The 18,724-nt window shown below is 44.1% G+C and overlaps 1 protein-coding gene across 1 annotated transcript in view; it reads left to right on the top strand.

Annotated features, from left to right (window-relative positions):
* The window catches only part of AR (androgen receptor), a 218,707-nt gene that overhangs the window by 2,181 nt on the left and 197,802 nt on the right, over nucleotides 1-18,724 (top strand). The gene's annotated exons all lie outside the window — the stretch shown is intronic.

The raw sequence follows: 18,724 nt of genomic DNA, 5'->3' as shown, positions 1-18,724 counted from the left end.
GAGCTACTCACAGGTAAATACCATCAGGTTTGCAACCTCCCTGCTGAGCTTGCCGATCAAGTGTAGATAAAGCAAAAACTATATTAACCCTCCCCACCCCCCCAAAAACTTACCCCAGTTTTCTTGGGGTAAATTGTCAATTTGTTCAGTCCTGACCATGATGCATCTTTCTTCACTCTGACTGAATGTCAGGATTTGGGGGTATTGTTTAGAAATCCTGACATTTCATTGGCTTTAGCAGCATTCTGGATTCCCAATACAGTTGGAGTCCACAGGCTCTGCATGAATGTAGCATTATTTTGTTGTTTTGAGCAAGGTTCTGGCAGAGTTCACTGCTGTTGCTTCTCTCATGACTCATCGGAGAAGGTGCTTGCGCCAGAATTTCTATACTCTGAAACCAAGACTTTGAAAGGTGATTTTGCGATCCATTAGGTATATGGAGTTGTGATTATTCATATTTAAATTTGTTCTTTTCTTCCTCCTGCCCCACACACTTTGAATATTTGAGTCTCTTGATAATGATCAGGGCCATTTCAGTATGTGTGTGTGTATATATATATATATATATATATATATATATATATATATATATATATATATATATGTTGTCTGTATTCTGGGTGCTCTAGCGAGTTTCTAGAAATGCTGACAACAGCATAGGTAAATTGAGCTAAGTAAAATTTTGCCCATAAATGTGGATGAACTCTCACTTCTGAATTCTCACCCCTTTTGAGATTGCATTTTGAGTTAAGCTGTGCTGCAAATATTATTTACACGCAAAAGAGATCTCATAGTTGGTTGACAAATATAGTAAGCAGTTAATAACTTTTGCAAGCTACTTTCTAAAGAGAAAGTTGGAAAATGCAATTGATATAAAGAATTTAAACAAAGAATTGATCAGTACGGGCCTTTATATAAAGGTATGCATATGCAGGTTTTTTTTTTAATAAAAAGAAATGTTTCTTTTCTCTTTGCTTAGCTGGAGCAGCTGAAACATGAGATACTTGCATTGGTGTTGCAGGTGTAACCATGCTTATTTGAGGGAAGGCCCACTGTACTGGATGAGACTTTCCCCTTAACATCTGAACCTCAGTTGTTCAGTTGGTGGGCACTGGACTTTTACCCTTGCCACACACCCATTCTGTGTCTGTCCCCCTGCATCTGGTTGTCTCAACAGCTGGCAATAGCTTATGGATTTTTTAAATACCTAGTTATCTTGTGTGCTGGTTGTCCTGGCACACTCCTTAGCTAGCCTGTCTCCATCTCACCAGTGGCGCCTGTGTTGACAGTCTTAGTGGTGAGGCCATGAGTTTAAAATGGGAGACAAGGATCAGGCCCCTCCTTTCCTAGAATCCAGTTGTAAAGGAACTCAGACTTATCACTCCCTGAGTACCTCATGCCTGCTCTAGTGATGTAACAATGACTTCATTTGTTTGGGCAATAAAATTTCTGCCACTAGTAGTAAAGTCTCCACATCAACATGTATTATTATTATTTTTTACAAGCAACAGTCAAATGCAGTGCACTTTTATAGGAGTGGTGATGGCTTCCTCGAAACCAGATTCATATGATCCCTTAACAAAAAGAAGCGTAAGCAAGGACGTTTTAATCTTGGCTTCAGCTATATACGATTAAGGATCCCTAATTCCTTAAGGAGCGAGTCTCATTCTTACAATCTGTTTTGCCGCCCAAATCAAAAGATCCTTAAACTGAAGCACTGTAGTCCTATGGACTACGATGTTGCTTGGACTAGGATGCTAGAATGTGTTTATGCATTCTAGGATGCTAGAATGTGTTTAAAGTGACTTTAAAATTATAGTGTTTGAGCTTAACCAGGTTTAGACAGATTTGCATTAGCATCTTTGTTTAATATTTATTTCATTTGATAATGAACGGGTTAGATTGTCAGCCTTTCCTATCCAGAGGCTGAGGTGGAAAGCACAAATAAATAAAATTAAAAAGAAAGAAAGCATGAATTGACCCATGCCCCAAAGGCTCATACGGTAGTCTGGAAAAACGTTATGGGTGGCCACAACCCAAGCCTCCCATAAAATTTTACAACAAAGATACTGAATTGATAACTTGGGATCCTAATAAACTACTGCATGATTTTGCAAAGGCATTTCATCGTTACAGTTACATGGGACGCTCTGCCTGTACAAAATGGCATGCACAAATTATATGTGGGACTCATCGCAGTCGAATCCAGTGTCGCATTTGCCTGATTGTGTCTTTATGATACATGTTGGGAGGAGAAGTGCTGGGTGGGGGTGGAATAATACAGTGGGGTAGGGGGAAGGCAAGAGGTTCTGTGCACATTGATCAGTGAAATGTACAACCAGCACAGAAAGAGCTCCTTTGCTTGTAGGCATGATTCTCATATCGGGCTGCTTTCGGTTTGACGACTTGAGCCGCCCGCCATTTTGTCCTGCTTTCTCAAAATGCAGCTCGGCGATATAAGCACGGCGGTCATGCTGCCCTGGGCTTTAGCCTGCAGCTCCCCCTCCCATGCCCCCCCTCCCCATTTTCATGGAAGGGGCACTGTCCAGATTTTACCTTAAACTACTGGTGAGCAATGCAAGTGGTACCTGTGTAGTGCTTGCAGGCATCTTGGGCGATGCATCGATGCTGACCCATAGAAGCTTTTGAGTCAGAGAAAATGGGGTTCATTGTTCGGGTCTCCGTGAGTCAAAAGTTGATTCACGTGTGAACACATCTGCTATGTGTCTCCACCAACCTTCTTTTTTGGCCCTTTTATACATACAGCAAGAATCAGTTCTGTCCAGGACAAAGTGTAAATAGATAGAATTTAAGATTTTGCACGCCTAATACCTGGAACGGTGACCATAACTTTTCAGTTGCTTCCCAAGAAGTCATTTTAGGGACTTTTAGGGAGTAAGTGGTTTTAGATCCTTTAAAGCATTTAAATTCCCCTTGGAGTGACATCCTTGAATGTGCTGTATCAATTTTGCATTCCCCACACCGTGGGAAACATTTTGGGAGTTTCAGATGTAGAAATCTGATAGATTGCGGATGAGAAGCAAGCTAGTGTACCCAAGTGGGTTTTTATTTTATTTTAAATAATTAAATTACTTTGTAAGCAGTTGCTTACCCTTTCCCTTTCTAATACTTTTATTGGGCTGGATCCTCTGTGAAATATAATGGGAAGGCTTCCCATTGATGTCAATAGAGCTGAATTAGGCCTTTGCATTTGTGACTCCCAGTCCCGTTGCGATTTTAAAGAATTGCAATCTGAGCTGTTGAATAATATTTATTTCTCACATTATCACTGGGTGGTAAAGCCCACTTTCCTCAGAATGGAACAGCTGAATCTTGCTGGTGCAGACAGCAGGGGTAATGAATTGCTTACGGGCAAGTATAGAAAAGCTCATTTTCGTTTTACCGGAAAATGGACTGCAGCTCTGTTGGACAGACGGCAATGTCTCCTCTCCCTCACCAACCCAGTCATAAGACCCGTAGTCAGAACTTTGGTGGTGGTGGGTGACATGATAGATCTACCCAAGAAAGCAAAACAGCTAGATGCAACTACACAAATAAGTTATTTGTCAAATAACATTAATAAAGTTTTTAAAAGCTAGGTACCAGCTGCACAGTAATACTGTATATCTGTTAGCCCTGTCTTTTCCCGTAATGCTACAAATTGGAAACAGGTTTATTTTTTACTGAGCAATTTGAGAGAAGACTGCCAGCTTGTCTCCCCAACCCCACTTTATCATACAAAAACAAACAGACTAGAGTCACCATTCCACCATTTTTTAGACCCATTCATTTTCATAGGTGAATCAAGCAAATGCTGAAATTATTTCCTGTTAAAACAAAATGTAACTTGAAAAGTGCTTAACTTTGGCTGATCACTCAGTGATAATAAAAGCTCAGAAGGGACTGGGAATATTTAATTTATTTATTGCATATTTAGCCCCCCTTTCTCGATGGAAGCTCAGGGTAGTGTGTACATAGTTCTCTTCCCTCACCCAACACATTACCCTCAAAACAACCCTGTTACACCTCATAGCCAGAGATGCTGGGTAGCTCACCAGACAATAGCCCAACACCCTTAACAACCACATTGGGTCTCCTGCTCATAGAATCACAGAACCCCTGAGTTGGAAGAGACCCCCAAGGGTCATCTACACCATTGTACAGAGTGGCACATTGGCTGAATGAAAATCCTTGTGGCAAGAGCATGGGCACCCAGCGCTGTGCTCTCCATGTGTAACTGGTCTCCGGCAGCCCCAGCCAGCGTTACCAGTGGCCTCCATGTTGGCTACCCCTGAACCAGAGCTTGCAAATGCACACCTAGCCTTGGCCTCTTTTATTCCCATCCCCCTGCCACCACAGCCATCTCTTCCCATAAATGGATATAGCTTTGTGCACATTTCCTAGAGACTCTGCAAAACTTGTGGGACCTGTTTTCTGAATAGCTTGCTTTGGATTGCACATTGCATTTTATGCATCAGGTTTATCACTCTTTACCGGTACCTCCAATTATTTCCCAAGATGACGGTTGCTTTTAGGCTTCCAAGAGTCCCCCCCCCCAAAATGCAGATTAAGGTTCCTGCAGAGTAAGGAGGTTGGTTGCCTCTCCATCACCTTTATTCTTTGTGGTGCTTTAAATCCCACCTGACAGCGAGAGAGTGGTGGCTGCTTCATTTTAGCTTTGCACTCTCCCGACAGCGCAAGCAAAGAGCATGTGTGGGGTGGGATTGTGTGTGGTCTTTCCCCCTCCTTGATGTTATGTGCAGATCGATCTCCTTAAAGGTTATTTATTCCCTTGGGAGTGAAGTTGCTGTGTAGCTTCATAATCTGTTTGCCCTGTGAGTGGCTTTTGATTTTCTCTTGATGTGGGGAGATTAGCGATGAATAAATTGCTGGGGCTAAGATAAGGATTTTTGATTTATAGGTGCTTAAAATAAAAAAAAAACTCTCCTTCAGTGGATAACCCAGTTGCAGCCATATGGGTTTCTCCATCCTTTGTTCCTCTTCAAGTTCTTTCAGTGGAGTGAGCTTGTCACATAAACAATATTCTGCATTTCCGAAGGACAGCACAGCCAAAAACAATTAAGCAAATAGCTCTCCTGATGTTGCAGCGGGGGAATGTTGGCCATAAGTTAGATGCCTGCAACTAACTTAAGCCTAAGCTTTGCACTGTTAGTTCTTTCCAGTCTGGGTGGCTTTTCTGGGGCTTGACCTGCCTTCAATCCAGGGTACTCCTTTGACCACCTTTTCCTAAACCTGGGCTCAGTACAGCTTGAATCATTTGTGAGGAAGCCTGCATAGCAAATGTCCGGCACTGATCAGTGCTGGAGCAAATATTCTGTGGTATGTTGAGTGGTCCTGTTCATTTTCAGTGTCAGGACTAAGCCCTGGGAGTTTCCATGCAATTCTGAAGACGCAAATCCAGGCACTTAACAGATTAAAGCCTGGTGATAAATAACATTATGTTGGATTTTCTCACTTACCCCTTTTCCTTTGGCTAGATGACCCTTCCAACACTACAGTTCTATGATCCTTCCCTATAGGGCTGGTGTTCATTACATTTGATGCCTCCTTTTTAAAAGGTTTTGATCTGGCACTGTTGAGCTGGGAATATTTTTTCAGGAGGCAATCCCCACTGAACATGTTAAGGGTCTTTTTATGCACACATCTACCCGTGTAAACATGTCATCCCTCCCTTTGGGCTTACAGGGTCCTTTCAAAGCAGCTTCCTAGCACTTGTCCTCTTGGACCAAAAGCCTGCACTCTTTACCCTTTTTGGACCATCTCGGATGACCTCCACTTTTCTGCTTTTTTCTTTCATCTGCTCTAGGGTTTTGTTTTGTTTTGTTGAGGTTTTAAAAAATCAAGACCCACAAAGTCCTTAGGCCATTTTGCAAACTTCTCCTGTGCCATTTTTAAATCCTGTCCCCCCACCCCCACCCCCCGCTTTTGCAGGCTCTGCTGTACCCCCACTGTGTCGGTTCCTGTCACGCTTCATTTTTCAACTGCTTCTTTATTTGTTGGAAGGGAAGTAGGTCAGTCCAGTTTCCGTGGAGGACGAGACTTGGTCAGCTGAAGGGGGGGGGGGAGAGAAGTTAATGGGCCAGTTTGTGAGGCCTTCCTTCACCTGAAGGTCATTGATCTGAACCGAGCATGTTCACGCTTCCGAGCAGAACATGACCACTTCCTTTTCTATGGTGCCTGCGGGGTGCAGTTCTGGCATCAGCTGCAGTCCTTATGGAGAAGTCATTTTACTCTTGGAAAAAGAACCTCGTGGTCTGTTACCCGCAGCTGGAGTCTTGTTGTTGTTGTTGTTGTTGTTCAAAAGGTAAAACGGTTTACTGACCAATTGAGCAAATTGCCATATGAGCCGAGGCCCGATTCAAAGCTTCAGGTTTGCACACATTGTCTCGGTTCTTGCGTACGCAGTTCCTCATTGGTAGCTTTATGCAGATTTTTGTTGCAAGCCCTCTTACTAATTTCTCATTTTTTAACAACAACAACTTGAGGGAAAGCAGAGAGGACGAAGTACACAGCAGAGAGAGAGAGAGAGAAATCCAAGCACATCTGGACTGTGTTCAAGGCTGGTTATTATGATTCAAGATATTATTTTTCAGAAGTACGCCAGCTTCTCATTCGTGATTTCTGTGCGGATTTATTTATTTTTAAAGAGTGTGGCCACCATTATATGACTGTGCTTTCACTGGAATGCCATCAACTACATTTCATGTTTAGTAACAGGAATGTTCCAATCTAAGATTGAAAGTGGTTTACGAGAGATAAGCTTATAGACAGACAATTAAAAAAAATAAATGGTGATCTGATCATGTTTGCTTCAGGCTTTTTTTAACGACAGAATGATCCAGCTGCTAACTTTAAGTGGACTTGTAGCGGGGAGGACCCCTAAGTGGACTAAACAAATTAGAGAGCAGCTTAGAAACATCTAGGTGGGCACATATGGCCATTCACTGTAATCACATTTCCCCTTATCCTGCTCAACTCCTTTCCCCCAGCCATTTATTTGTTAATTAGCGTCTTACTTGTTAAAGTCCCTGTTGTAAAATAGATCGCAATCTTTCCAGAGAGAGTTTTCTTTCTTGGTGTGTGTATTTGTATTTGCTTTTTTAATGACAAAACAATATTGCTGGGTTTTGCTTTTTGTGACTCGTGGCGTGGCTCAGAACTGAATCCTAACAAACGTTACTAGGAGAAGATGCCTTGTAGTTACGGTAGGTTAATAATTATAACAAATAGCAAGGCTATTTATAATGCAGAAATAAGAGGAAGAGAAAAGATATAACAAGGTTCTTTATCTAGATCTTTTGTTATCTCTATTCCTTTTTTTAAAAAAAGAAAAGAAAAAGCAAAAAGTCCAAGTTGTGTGTTTACAAATTGTGCTTTCAGGTTGTTCTGCTGAGGTTATCTGGTTTAAGTGGCTTTTGGACCAGAGAGTCAGGCATTTTCCCACAGCACCTTAACTGTTTTGTTTTCCCCAGATTGCCTGGTGAACAACGATGATGTTTTAAGGGCTTGATTCACAGACACTTAGACACACTTGGATCCCTTTTGCAGATGAAATATTTTGCAGATGAAATATTTCTCTGCAGCCCGTACAGTTAAGCATTCCATTCAGGATTGGAACTGTAGAATAATGGTTCAGAACTTCTGCAGCGTGGATCCACACTGTGGTACCCGTAGCTGTTGGGTCTTTTCTTCTCTTCTCACCTCCTTTCCTTTGCATCTTATTTATTTCATAACATTTATACACTTCTTTATGGTTTTGAAAAATGCACATACACACACTCCCTCAAAGTAGTTTACAGAGAGAATCCTTAATAGTTTTCATGAGCAGCTATTTAGCTTCCATTAGGCTGAAAATCCTTGTATAATCAGAACTCAATTTGGTTAAATTTGTAATGAGAATTAGGCTTTTTTTAATAAAAAAACTTCTGGAAATTTGGAACATTTAACTCTGGTTTTAGAATCGCTTAAAAGACTTGCATAAAGATACACAAGGATCACTTTCATATTATTGGTTTTTCCCATAGAAATAAATTTCATTTGCGTCTTTGGGCACAGGGTGGCTGGGGGAGCAGAACTATTTAAGAAGGAACACAAGACAGTTGCCGATCAGAGAACGAGGATTATTTCCTCAACCGCCGGGGTGTGTGTGTGTAGTTCATGTTTGCCTCTGTAAGATCGGGATCGGGCCCCTGTTTTCTCCCGAGTGCCTCTGACCTTTCTACTTCAATTTAATGGTAATAATATGTAGATATTTCTTTTGAAGACAAATGGTGCGTGGAAGAATGCTACTTCCAAAACCGGCTGGCTTTCTGTTGCTCTCTTAAAAGCCCACAGTCGGAAGAACTGATTTTATGTACTGTGAATTCCAGGTAATTTCTCATGGATGGGATAAATCCTGTCTTTCGATACAGAAAGTATTCGTGTCCTTTAAAAAATAATAATCTCTTCACCTTTTTTTAACCTCTGCCTTTATTAGCCTGAGTCAAAAAAACAGACAGTCTGGGGCACATTATCTCTCTACACCAACCCCCACCCCGGCCCCCTGCATGTCTTGAAGTCATGAACTTTGGAGTTTGATACAGAGAGCTGCTGTATGAATGAGCCAGGAAGCAGATTTATCTGTCTTAATTCGTCCATGCGTACTTCGCCCCGGGCTAGAAAACATCACGTACTGTACATTGTGTAGGGCTCCCCTTGACGGCACTCTGGCTGGTGCAAAATGCCGATCGGTGTGGTGGGTGGATCATCGGAACACATCGCAGCAGGGCTTCATTCCTGTTCTGGGCTCAATTCAAGGGGCTGGTGGCTACAAAGCCTTACAAGGTCTGGATACAGCATACCTAACAAGCCACCTCCTCTTTTTTGTTTCTTTTTTGTTCATTGTCATGAGGTACGTATGTGTGGAAGATTATTAATAAATACTAATTTATATCTCCACTGGTGCATTGTTCTTATTGATGAATCAATTCCCATAGGGCATCCTAAAGCAATTTACCAACCAAATTTCCAACAAACAAAACCCATCCATTACATATACAGTGGTACCTCTACTTACAAATAACTCTACTTAGGAATTTTTCTACTTACAAATGGAGCTCCATCCGCCATCTTGGATGCAGTTTAGATAGGATTTTTTTCTACTTATGAATTTTTAGATAGGGTTGCTTCTACTTACGATTTTTTTCTCCCAATGCATTCCTATGGGATTCGACTTAAAAAAAATTCCGACTTACAAATGTGTGTTCAGAACGCATTAAATTCGTAAGTAGAGGTACCACTGTATAAGAACTCAACAGCACATGAATGTAAGCAATTTAAGCCCATTACGTATGGGGACATAGGAAGCTGCACTATACCGAGTCAGACCTTTGGGTTAATCTAGCTCAGTATTATCTATGCTGACTGGTAGAGGCTTTCCAGGATTTCAGGCAGAGAGTCTCTCCCACTGTACCAGGAGATGATGGGGACCAAACCTGGGGCAATTTGCCTGCAAGGCAAGGTTCTCTACCACTGAGCTGTGGTCCTTCCACATAGATGCCAGCTGGGATGAAGATCTCCATGTAGAAGGTTTGTTGAAAGAGGTATTTCATTGGTTCCCAGAAGGCAATAGGGAAGGCCCCTGTCTTGGTAGGCAATGAGAGGGAGCTCCAAACTGTAGGAGGTGCCACCACACTAAAGGCCCAAGTCTGACAGCAGGCTGCACAGGCCTCCTGATTGGATTATATCTTTAGGATGCCCCCACCTGCAGTACGCTGTGATCTTTTGGGTATGTATGGGTGGGGAAAAGATATTTTAGAGGCATCCGAGGTCAAACCGTGCCATTGCCTGGCCTGCTATCAACAAAACATCAAAGCAACCCACTAGAAATTTATTGGGCCTAAACGTAATATGTGCAGATCTTGCCTCTAGGCTTGGCAAAAGCAGAGAACAGGTAAAGGAAGAATGAGTCTGAACTGAGTGCACACCCCACTCAAGTGTGTGGTGTAGTGTTTAGAATGTTAGACTAGGAGCTGAGAGAGACCAAGGTACAAGGAGTTGAGAGAGACCATGGCCCCACTAGGCCATGAAGCTCCTTGAGGATGGCCATGGGCCAGTTCAGTGCCTCTTAACCTAACCCAACTGTCACAGGGTTGTTGGTAGTGGGCATTAAATGGGGGGGAAGGGCCATGTATGCCACCTTGAGCTCTGTGTAGGAAAACAAAAGTGGGATATAAATGCAATCTATCAACTTAAAGCCTGCATCTGGATTCAGGCAAGTATCAGCCCCTGAGAGCTACTAGGCACAATGTCTGTGCTCTGCCCTCCACAGTTTGAGGCAGAAATGCTCCTGAATACCAGTTACTGGAAACTACAGGAGGGCAGAGGGCTCTGGTGCTCGAATCCTGCTTGAGGGAGGCCCTTTGAAGCATCTTGTTTGCCACTGTGAGAACAGGATGCTGGACTGACCTGATCCAACAGAAACAAACAAACAAACAAAATCCTTCCAGTAGCACCTGAGAGACCAACAGAGGTCATCTTACATCTTTTATATTCAGTAGAATTCTTCTTGTGCCAGGGATTGAGATGAAGTCAGTCTTTGGGGCAAATGATTGCCTGAGCCCCAGCTTCCATCAGCACAAGTTGGTTTTGAAGGATACACATCTCCCCACTCACTGGAAGAGACCTTGTAGGGGCCCTGAGACTTTTTCCTCTGAGCCAACTGCCCAGCTTCCGAGAAGCGCAGGCTTGTGGGTTGCACAGTCAGGTTTTCTACATGACGTAGCAGGTTCTTGTTTTTAACAAAATGCATCCACCTGGATATTTTCCCCAGCAGGTGTTTTTTTTTTTCTGGGGCGGGGGGATTAGTGATTTTCAGCAGGAGGATGACTGAAAGAGAAGAGGATGACAAGACCTGCTCCCCCTCATGCTTGTCTACTTCCATCAAACTCAGCCTCAGTGGTATCAAAAGAAGGATGACTTCCATTAATAATTTTTATAACCAATAATAATTTTATTATGCAAACATCCAAGGATTCACACACCGCTGTGGAGGGGGGCACTTGCCTCCCCCCAAATAATTTCCCTTTTTTCCAGACTGTCCCCTCCCCAACCTGTTGATGTTTTTCCTCTTTTGATGGCTTTTGGTCAGAAGACCATAAGAGCCTTCTTGATCAGGTCAGTGGCCCTTCTTGTCCAGCATCCTGTTCTCATACAGCCTGAACAGTTGCCTGTGGAAAACCAGCAAGCGGAATCCAACCACAAGAGCCTTCTCCCCTCTTGTGTTTCCAGCAACTAGTGTTCAGAAGAACGTATTGCTTCCAACTCTGGAGTGTAGAGCCATCGCCTCCTCCATGAGTATGTCTCTTTTAAAGCCATCTGAGTTGGGGGCCACCCCGCCTCCTGCTGGACAGCTTTCCATAGTTTAACTATGCCTTGCATGGAAAGTCCTTTATTTTTCCTGCTCTGAATCTTACAGTATTCAGCTTCATTGGGTGCCCACGAGTTCTAGCATTATGAGAGAGGGAGAGGAACTTTCTCCATGGTTTGATTAATTCTGTAGACTTCTATCATGTTGCCTCTTGTCCTTTTTTCCTATAAACTAAAAAGTTCCAAGCACTGCAACCTTCCTTCTGATGATTAATCTGATTTCAGATCCTATTTCATTCAGATGCAAACTCTGACCTGTTGATCCTCATTTTCCCCCCTTACTATTGATGATGATGATACAAACGATTTCTGTACTTCACGTAGTCAAGGTTATGGTTATTATTTTTTAATCTATTTTCCTTCCTATTGACTGTTTTTCAGTTGCATATCAAAAAAGCATACGTTTAAAAGAAAGGGAACCTATACCCAGAAGCTGGTTCACATCTGATGCGAGAGATGGCCCCCACTTCCATATCTGTTTTCAGGGCTGCCAAACAGTCTTCCATCTGCTGCCAGCTGAACACTCTGTTCATCCTTGTAATATTGTGGCCATGAAGCCTTATTCATGGTGACATTCTGATCCAGCTTGGGGGCCCCATTTAGGTTCCCTTGCTTTCCGCGTCCCTCTGACACAACACCTGGAATAGCTTGTGTAAAAAGAAAAGGAACAATAGTATTGTAATGCTGGAAGGCACCCCAAGGGTCATCTAGCTCAACCCCCTGCAATGCAGGAGCCACAGGTAAAGAATGGCTGTAATTCTGCTTGCAGGTTTCCCACAGGTTGGCAACTTTGTGAGAACAGGCTACTGAAATAGAAGGGCCATTGGCCCAATCCAGCAGGCTCTACTCAAGTGAACTTTTTACTAAGCAGGACATTCCTGCTTAGGAATGTTGAGGGCAGCTCAGGGATAAATGTAGGGATATTTATCAGTGGGGTTTCTGCACCTGGGTGGCTGATCTATAAATCTGGAAAACCACAATTCTTCCATCCAAGTTGGTGCCCATCATTGCCTCGTGTAGGAGGGAGTTTCATAGTTTAACTGTGTGCTGTGTGGAGAAGTCCACCCTTTTATCTACCATTTACCTTCACTGGATGCTCACAAGTTCCTAGGGAAGGAGAAAAACATCTACCCACTTTCTCTACACCATGCACACTTTCATTACTTTCTACCATGTCTTCTTTTCTATAAACTAAAAAGTCCCAAGTGCTTTATATGGGAGTCGCTCCACACCTTTGACCATTTTCGTCGCCCTTTTCTGAACCCTTACAACTTTACTATCTCCCTTTTCTTGAGGTGAGGTGACCAGGGCTGCCCTATGGAGCGATCTTGCAACCTTCCTGCTCCTTTTTATTCCTGCAAGAGAAAAGGAGAGAGCCCCTCCCCCAGCCTCATCTTTAAATGTAAGCCCCCACCCCAAAAGTTGTAGGAGTTTGCCCGCCTAGCAAAAATGGATCCAGTCTCTCCTGGGCTAAATTGTTTGCAGCAGCACTGGATGGATTGGAGGGGGGCAGGCTGGTAAATAATGTGCAACTACCGGTATGTACAGGCGTCCGTTCCCCCCACAACTCACAGGAAATAAATACTATGATGTAGATGCATTTATCTTACCTTTGTAGGTGCCACCAGCTCTGTGCTTTCTAATCACACGGAAAAAGAGACTTCACAAAGCAAAGCAGCATCTGACCCGAGCCTACAACCTCCTTGATTACTCCAGAGTTAACCCAGGCATCACTGTGATCACCCGCCGAATGGGTGGGCAAACAGGCCCGCATTCCCCCTGTTTTCATGTAGAGGCCGGCAGAGGGAAGGGGGAAGCCCCCGGCTGCCTTTAATGCCCTCTTGCGCCCCCTGACAAGGTTATTATGGGATGATAATCATTAGATGGATTCTGCTTGGAACTGTTGCAATTGGGGGGGGGGGTTAAACCCCAAGCAGGTCGTGCGAGAAGTTCTCCGGGTGGCTGACATTCTCTTCTCCAGACACAACAAACAGTCCAAAACAGGCAAACGCGGCTGCGTTTTGACTTGCGCGAGGAAGAAAAGACAAAGAGAGGGGAAGAGGCACCTCTCAGGGACACGGGCGGGATGCGCAGAGGGCGAAGGAAGGAAGCCCTTCACCCCCGAATTCACCGTGGAGGAATCTTCCTTGCTTCGCGCTCCCGACGGTTTTTTATGGCATAGCTTTGGAGTGGGGTCCGGGTGGGGAGGAGATTAGCATGTGTGTTGTTTTTTGCAGTTACCTTCTAAGAAGAGTTTAAAAACCGTTTAAATAAGGGAGAGAGGATTTGGACCTTGAGCGCATTCAACAGAAAGGTGCCCGCAGCCCGCTCTTTCTCAGAGCGTTCACTGCTTGACGGCTGTTTCCTCTCTCGTCCCGCCCCGCGCCTCCGCCGTCTTAATGCTTGCGCCCTCCTCCTAATTTGGCTGCAGGGCAGGGACCTGTGATCAGACAGGGATTGTCTGTCCATGAGACAGAGAGCGATAGTTAGGGCTTTGACTCTCAATGGGAGTGGGACTAACAATCAGTGGGGGCAGTTGGGGAGTTGGAGCTATATGAGTGGGGAGAGCCAGGCAGGGCAACCTGGTTTTGATTCCCTGTGGGGCATAGCTGCCAAGTTTTCCCTTTTCTCCCGAGGAAGCCTATTCAGCATAAGGGAAAATCCCTTAAAAAAGGGATAACTTGGCAGCTATGCTGTGGGGAAGTTAAATCCTAGAAGTGGCTTAGTCATTTGAGGTGGGAAAAGTCTACCTGAGCCTTGGTTGGATAGAGTGCAGTTTAGAAGTTTCTCTGCAAATGGTTTGTGGTTTAAGTTTTGTCCCTTAGTTGTGAAGCCATCAAGTGTTAAGCGCTCACAGAAGTGTCATTAAATCTCCAGGTTCTTTTGTTCCTTTCTTGTTACCCACTGATGTTTTGAACCTCTGGGTGGAGAGGAAGTGGACACTGGACAGCCTTCACAGAAGCTTAATGCATTGTTGCTGCTTAATCATACACGTTACCACAAGTAGTTAATTCTAGGTACCTCTGCTGCAGGGGGGAATTCATCTATTAACAGACCCGAAAAATCAATAACGTTACCCATCTTCTGTGAGACTTTGAAAAAGTTCAGAAGAGGGCAAGCAAAGCGATTGAGGGGATGGAATGGCATCAGTGAAGTTAGCTCTTTATTTAAAGAAACAAACAGCTCAGGAGGCCAGGTCTAGTGAGCAGAGCAACCCTTTCCAGTAGGTCTTGCCCCAATGAGGCAGTTGTGAGGACTAAAGGTCTGCACCTTCCCACTGCTCTCTAAGTCTCCTCCCCTGGTCCATCTCAGGCAATCTGAGACTTCTTCGCCTTGTCCATCTATGCTCTGTCCCAGGGGTCAGCAAACTTTTTCAGCAGGGGGCTGGTCCACTGCCCATCAGACCTTGTGGGGACCGGAATATATTTTTTTTTGGGGGGGGGAAATGAACGAATTCCTATGTCCCACAAATAACCCAGAGATGCATTTTAAATAAAAGGACACATTCTACTCATGTCAAAATACCAAGCAGCCCCACAAATAAACCAGAGATGCATTTTAAATAAAAGGACACATTCTACTCATGTAAAAACATGCTGATTCCCGGACTGTCCGTGGGCCGGATTGAGAAGGCGATTGGGCCGCATCCAGGACCCCTGCTCTGTCCTCTTCATACCTCTTCTGGTCCTGGGGGACCAGTGGAGAGGGGAGCTGGTGCTGATGTGGGATGCTGCCTGCATTTAATAAGAAAAGCTATTCAGACAGGACCATTTCCCCATCAGAGTGCGCTTTTGTAGCCCTAAACAGCTTTGGCCCTGCATATCAGCTCTGAGGGCCTTCTGGTAGTTCCCCCATTGTGAGAAGTTGCGGGGATCCTGGCAGAGGGCCTTCTCGGTAGTGGTGCACACCCTGTGGAACACCCTCCCATCAGGTGTCAAGGAGATAAACCATTATACAAGTTTCCATAGACATCTAAAGGCAGCCCCGTTTGAGGAAGCTTTCAATGTGTGATGTTTTGTTTTGTTCTTTTATATTCTGTTTGAAGCTGCAACCCAGTCATATGGGTGGGGTACAAGAAATATATTATTATTATTATTATTATTATTATTATTATTATTATGTAAATTGCCACATTCTTAGTTTTTCTTCTTCTGTGTATGTGTAGGTACTGTTTGATGTAAGTGTAGCAGCTCTGCCTCTTGTTTGGTGCCCAGGTTGAAACGCACCAACCTAGTAGATGGTTAACAAGCTTTCTGGCAGGCTGGATTTTTTTGTTCCCGCCTTTAACATCACTGACTTTGTTTAGTGATGGATGGTGTTCAGCAATTTTTTTATTTCCTTTTCCACCTGCTCAAGTAGCTGATTGGCATTAGTCATGTTTTCTTGGGTAGACATTGCTTTTTTACTTTGTGTTTTAGTGTGTTTTGATTTCACTGACATTTCAGCTGGTGATTTAAATACATATTTTAGTGCCTTAATCATTGTTAAGAGCTGCCTTAGGCGGGAGCTGTAAAGCAACGGCAAGCTCTTAAAAACTGTGGCTGGGGATTGCTTGCTAAGCTTGCAGTTCCGAAACCTTGGCTGATTCAGGCAACGATTCTTCCACCCCTGTGACTTGCTCACAGACGAAAAGCAAGAGGCAATTTGACAATTTGGCCGGGTTCACTGATTGTAACTAAATTGTTTGGAGTTGTTAAAAGGAGATTGCAAAGAGCTCCAAAAGGACCTCTCCAAACGGAGAGGTTGGGCATAAAATGGCACACGCAATTCAGCATAAACAAGCGTAAAGTGGCAAAAAAATAATAATTTTTATTTCACCTATACGCTGATGTGGTCTGAACTGGAGGTGATGGACCAGGAACGAGATCCTTGGGGTTAAGCTATGGAACTCACTCCCACAAGAGGCAGATGGCCACCAACCTGGGTGGCTTTGAAAGAGGATTAGATAACTTCATGGAGGAGAGGGCTATCGATTGCCATTAGCAATGATAGCTATGTTCTGCCTCCGCATTCAGAGGCAATAATGCTTCTGGAGGTCACAGAGTGCAGGTATTGTTTAGGGGTTTCCCACAGCAGTTGGTTGGCAGCTTGTGAGAACAGGATGCTAGACTAGATGGGCCTCTGACCTGATCCAGCAAGCTCCTCTTACGTTCTTATGTTCTTTATTCTGCCAAACAAAAGCTGCAATCTGTTCTCAGAAAGGAAAGAGAAATTATGTATCTACTTAATGGCTGATATTTTTTTAAAAGGAAACAAACAAAAAAAGGCTCCCTTGTATCTCCATGCAAGACTAGCTATTTAGAGCATCCTTTCAATTTTTGCACCTGTTCATCATAAGCTCAAAGAGTTGTACAAGTCTGTAATTAAGCCTAGATCTCCAGGCGAGTCTCATATTTGCACTTCGGGGAGATCATCGTTGGAGGTGGCTGTGCTGTGTGTTTGCCTTATGGATGTGTGCTTGGGGTGGGTGGGTTTCTTGGTGGGTTGAGCATGAAGCTTTGCAGTGATGTCTCAATGGAATAGAAAACTGTGGTTGACACCACATCCTGAGGACTAAGTATGCTTGGCAGTGGTGGATAGCCATGAAAAGAGTGAGGTGTGTGTGTGTGTGTGTGAGAGAGAGAGAGAGAGAGAGAGTGAGAGAGAGGTGTGTGTGTATGTGTTAGAGAGAGACTAGCAGCTAAAACAGAATATTGGGAGGCATCATGATATTTGCAGGCAACTCCAGTTTTAGGTAACCGATTTGTATGCAAATGTGCAGACACACACAGTGCAAAACCCAGAAAAGCCATAAAGATGTCACTAAAACATCACTAAAAGGGTGGGATGGGGCAGAACAGTGTGTCTGTAGGCTTTTTCAGTGAGTTTCTGATTTCACACAATTTCACACAAGCACACAGTGACTCAGAACACCACCACCACCACCACCACCTTGTGCAAACGGGGAGTTGCCTGTTATACACTTTGAGTTCACCTATGGAGATCCAACGAAGCTGAATTGTGGAAGTTTCACATCAGTTAAAAGAAAGCCCTTCACACAGTGCAGAGTTAAATTATGGAACTCACTCCCACATGAGGCAGTGATGGTCTCCCACTTGGATGGCTTTAAAATAGGATTGGGCAAATCCATGGAGGAGAAGCCTATTGATTACCACTAGCCACTATAGCAAACTAACTGGGATAGCTCAGTAAGTAGAGCAGCAGATTCTTAATCTTGGGGTCGTGGGTTCAAGCCTCACATTGGGCAAAATATTCCTGCATTGCATGGGGTTGGACTAGATGCCTCTTATAGTCCCTTCCATCTCTACAATTCTATGATTCTACGGTATGACTCAGGCTATGCTGTGCCCTCCACTGTTGGAGGCAGCAATGCTTCTCAATACCAGTTTTCAGAAACCATAGGAGAGGAGAGGGCTCTTGTGCTTAGATCCTGTTTAATGAGCATCTGGTTGGCCACTGGGGGAACAGGATGTTGGACTAGATGGGCCAACAGTATACAAATTGGACTTGCTCGCCTGATCCAGCAAGTTCTTCTTAAGTTCTTAACCCCAATGACAAAGATGTCAGCCGTCAGAGGAGGCCATTTCCTCCTGAAGGCTACTGTCCTTCTTTCAAAACACCCTTGTCCTTCCTCCTTAGAATTTTGAAGCTGGAGTTAGTGTTCCATCTCAGGAATTGTGACAAAGTCCAGCCCAGCCATTTGCCTCCATTGAGAGGACAGCTCTGGCTTCCTGTGACTTCCCACTCTCTGAGCTGTTCCACTCTTGACTGGGAATGATGCCCTGTCAGTGTCTTATCTATTTAAGGCGGGCATCTAAATAGCAAATGATGTTCCTTGGCACCTCGTTGACATGAGTGGCATCTTGGTGTTGTTTTTCAATGGTATCTTAAGTAGCATTGGAAGGGGCAGGGAAGAACCACCTGTGGCAAAGGGGGGGGGTACCCAGGAGAGTCTCTCACCCCTCCCCACACCCCCTGCAACACAAGAGCCTTGGAGTGTTGCTAGTGGGTATTTCTTCCCAGTAGCTGCCACCACTATCCTTCTCCTTCCTCCTGCACCCCTGGATGGGAGGGAACATCTTGCATTCTTGTAAAGAGATAGTAGAAAGTTTATTTGCCCTTTGATGTCAATCATTTGGCAATACAGAGCTGCTCTCCGAGTATTTGAAAACCTTTTTAGTCGGAGAGATCACAAAGACGTTCCTCACAGCTCTTTTCCAAGACCGGAAGTGCAGCTCCAATCTTAAACCTCCAGTAGCCCGAATACAATGCGTCTGGGGTACATGAGGATCTTAAA

This window comes from Zootoca vivipara, chromosome Z2 (genome assembly GCF_965207765.1).
Source record: "Zootoca vivipara chromosome Z2, rZooViv2.hap1.1, whole genome shotgun sequence".
Taxonomy (NCBI): Eukaryota; Metazoa; Chordata; class Lepidosauria; order Squamata; family Lacertidae; genus Zootoca; species Zootoca vivipara.
This window is presented reverse-complemented; position numbering and strand designations above follow the sequence as displayed.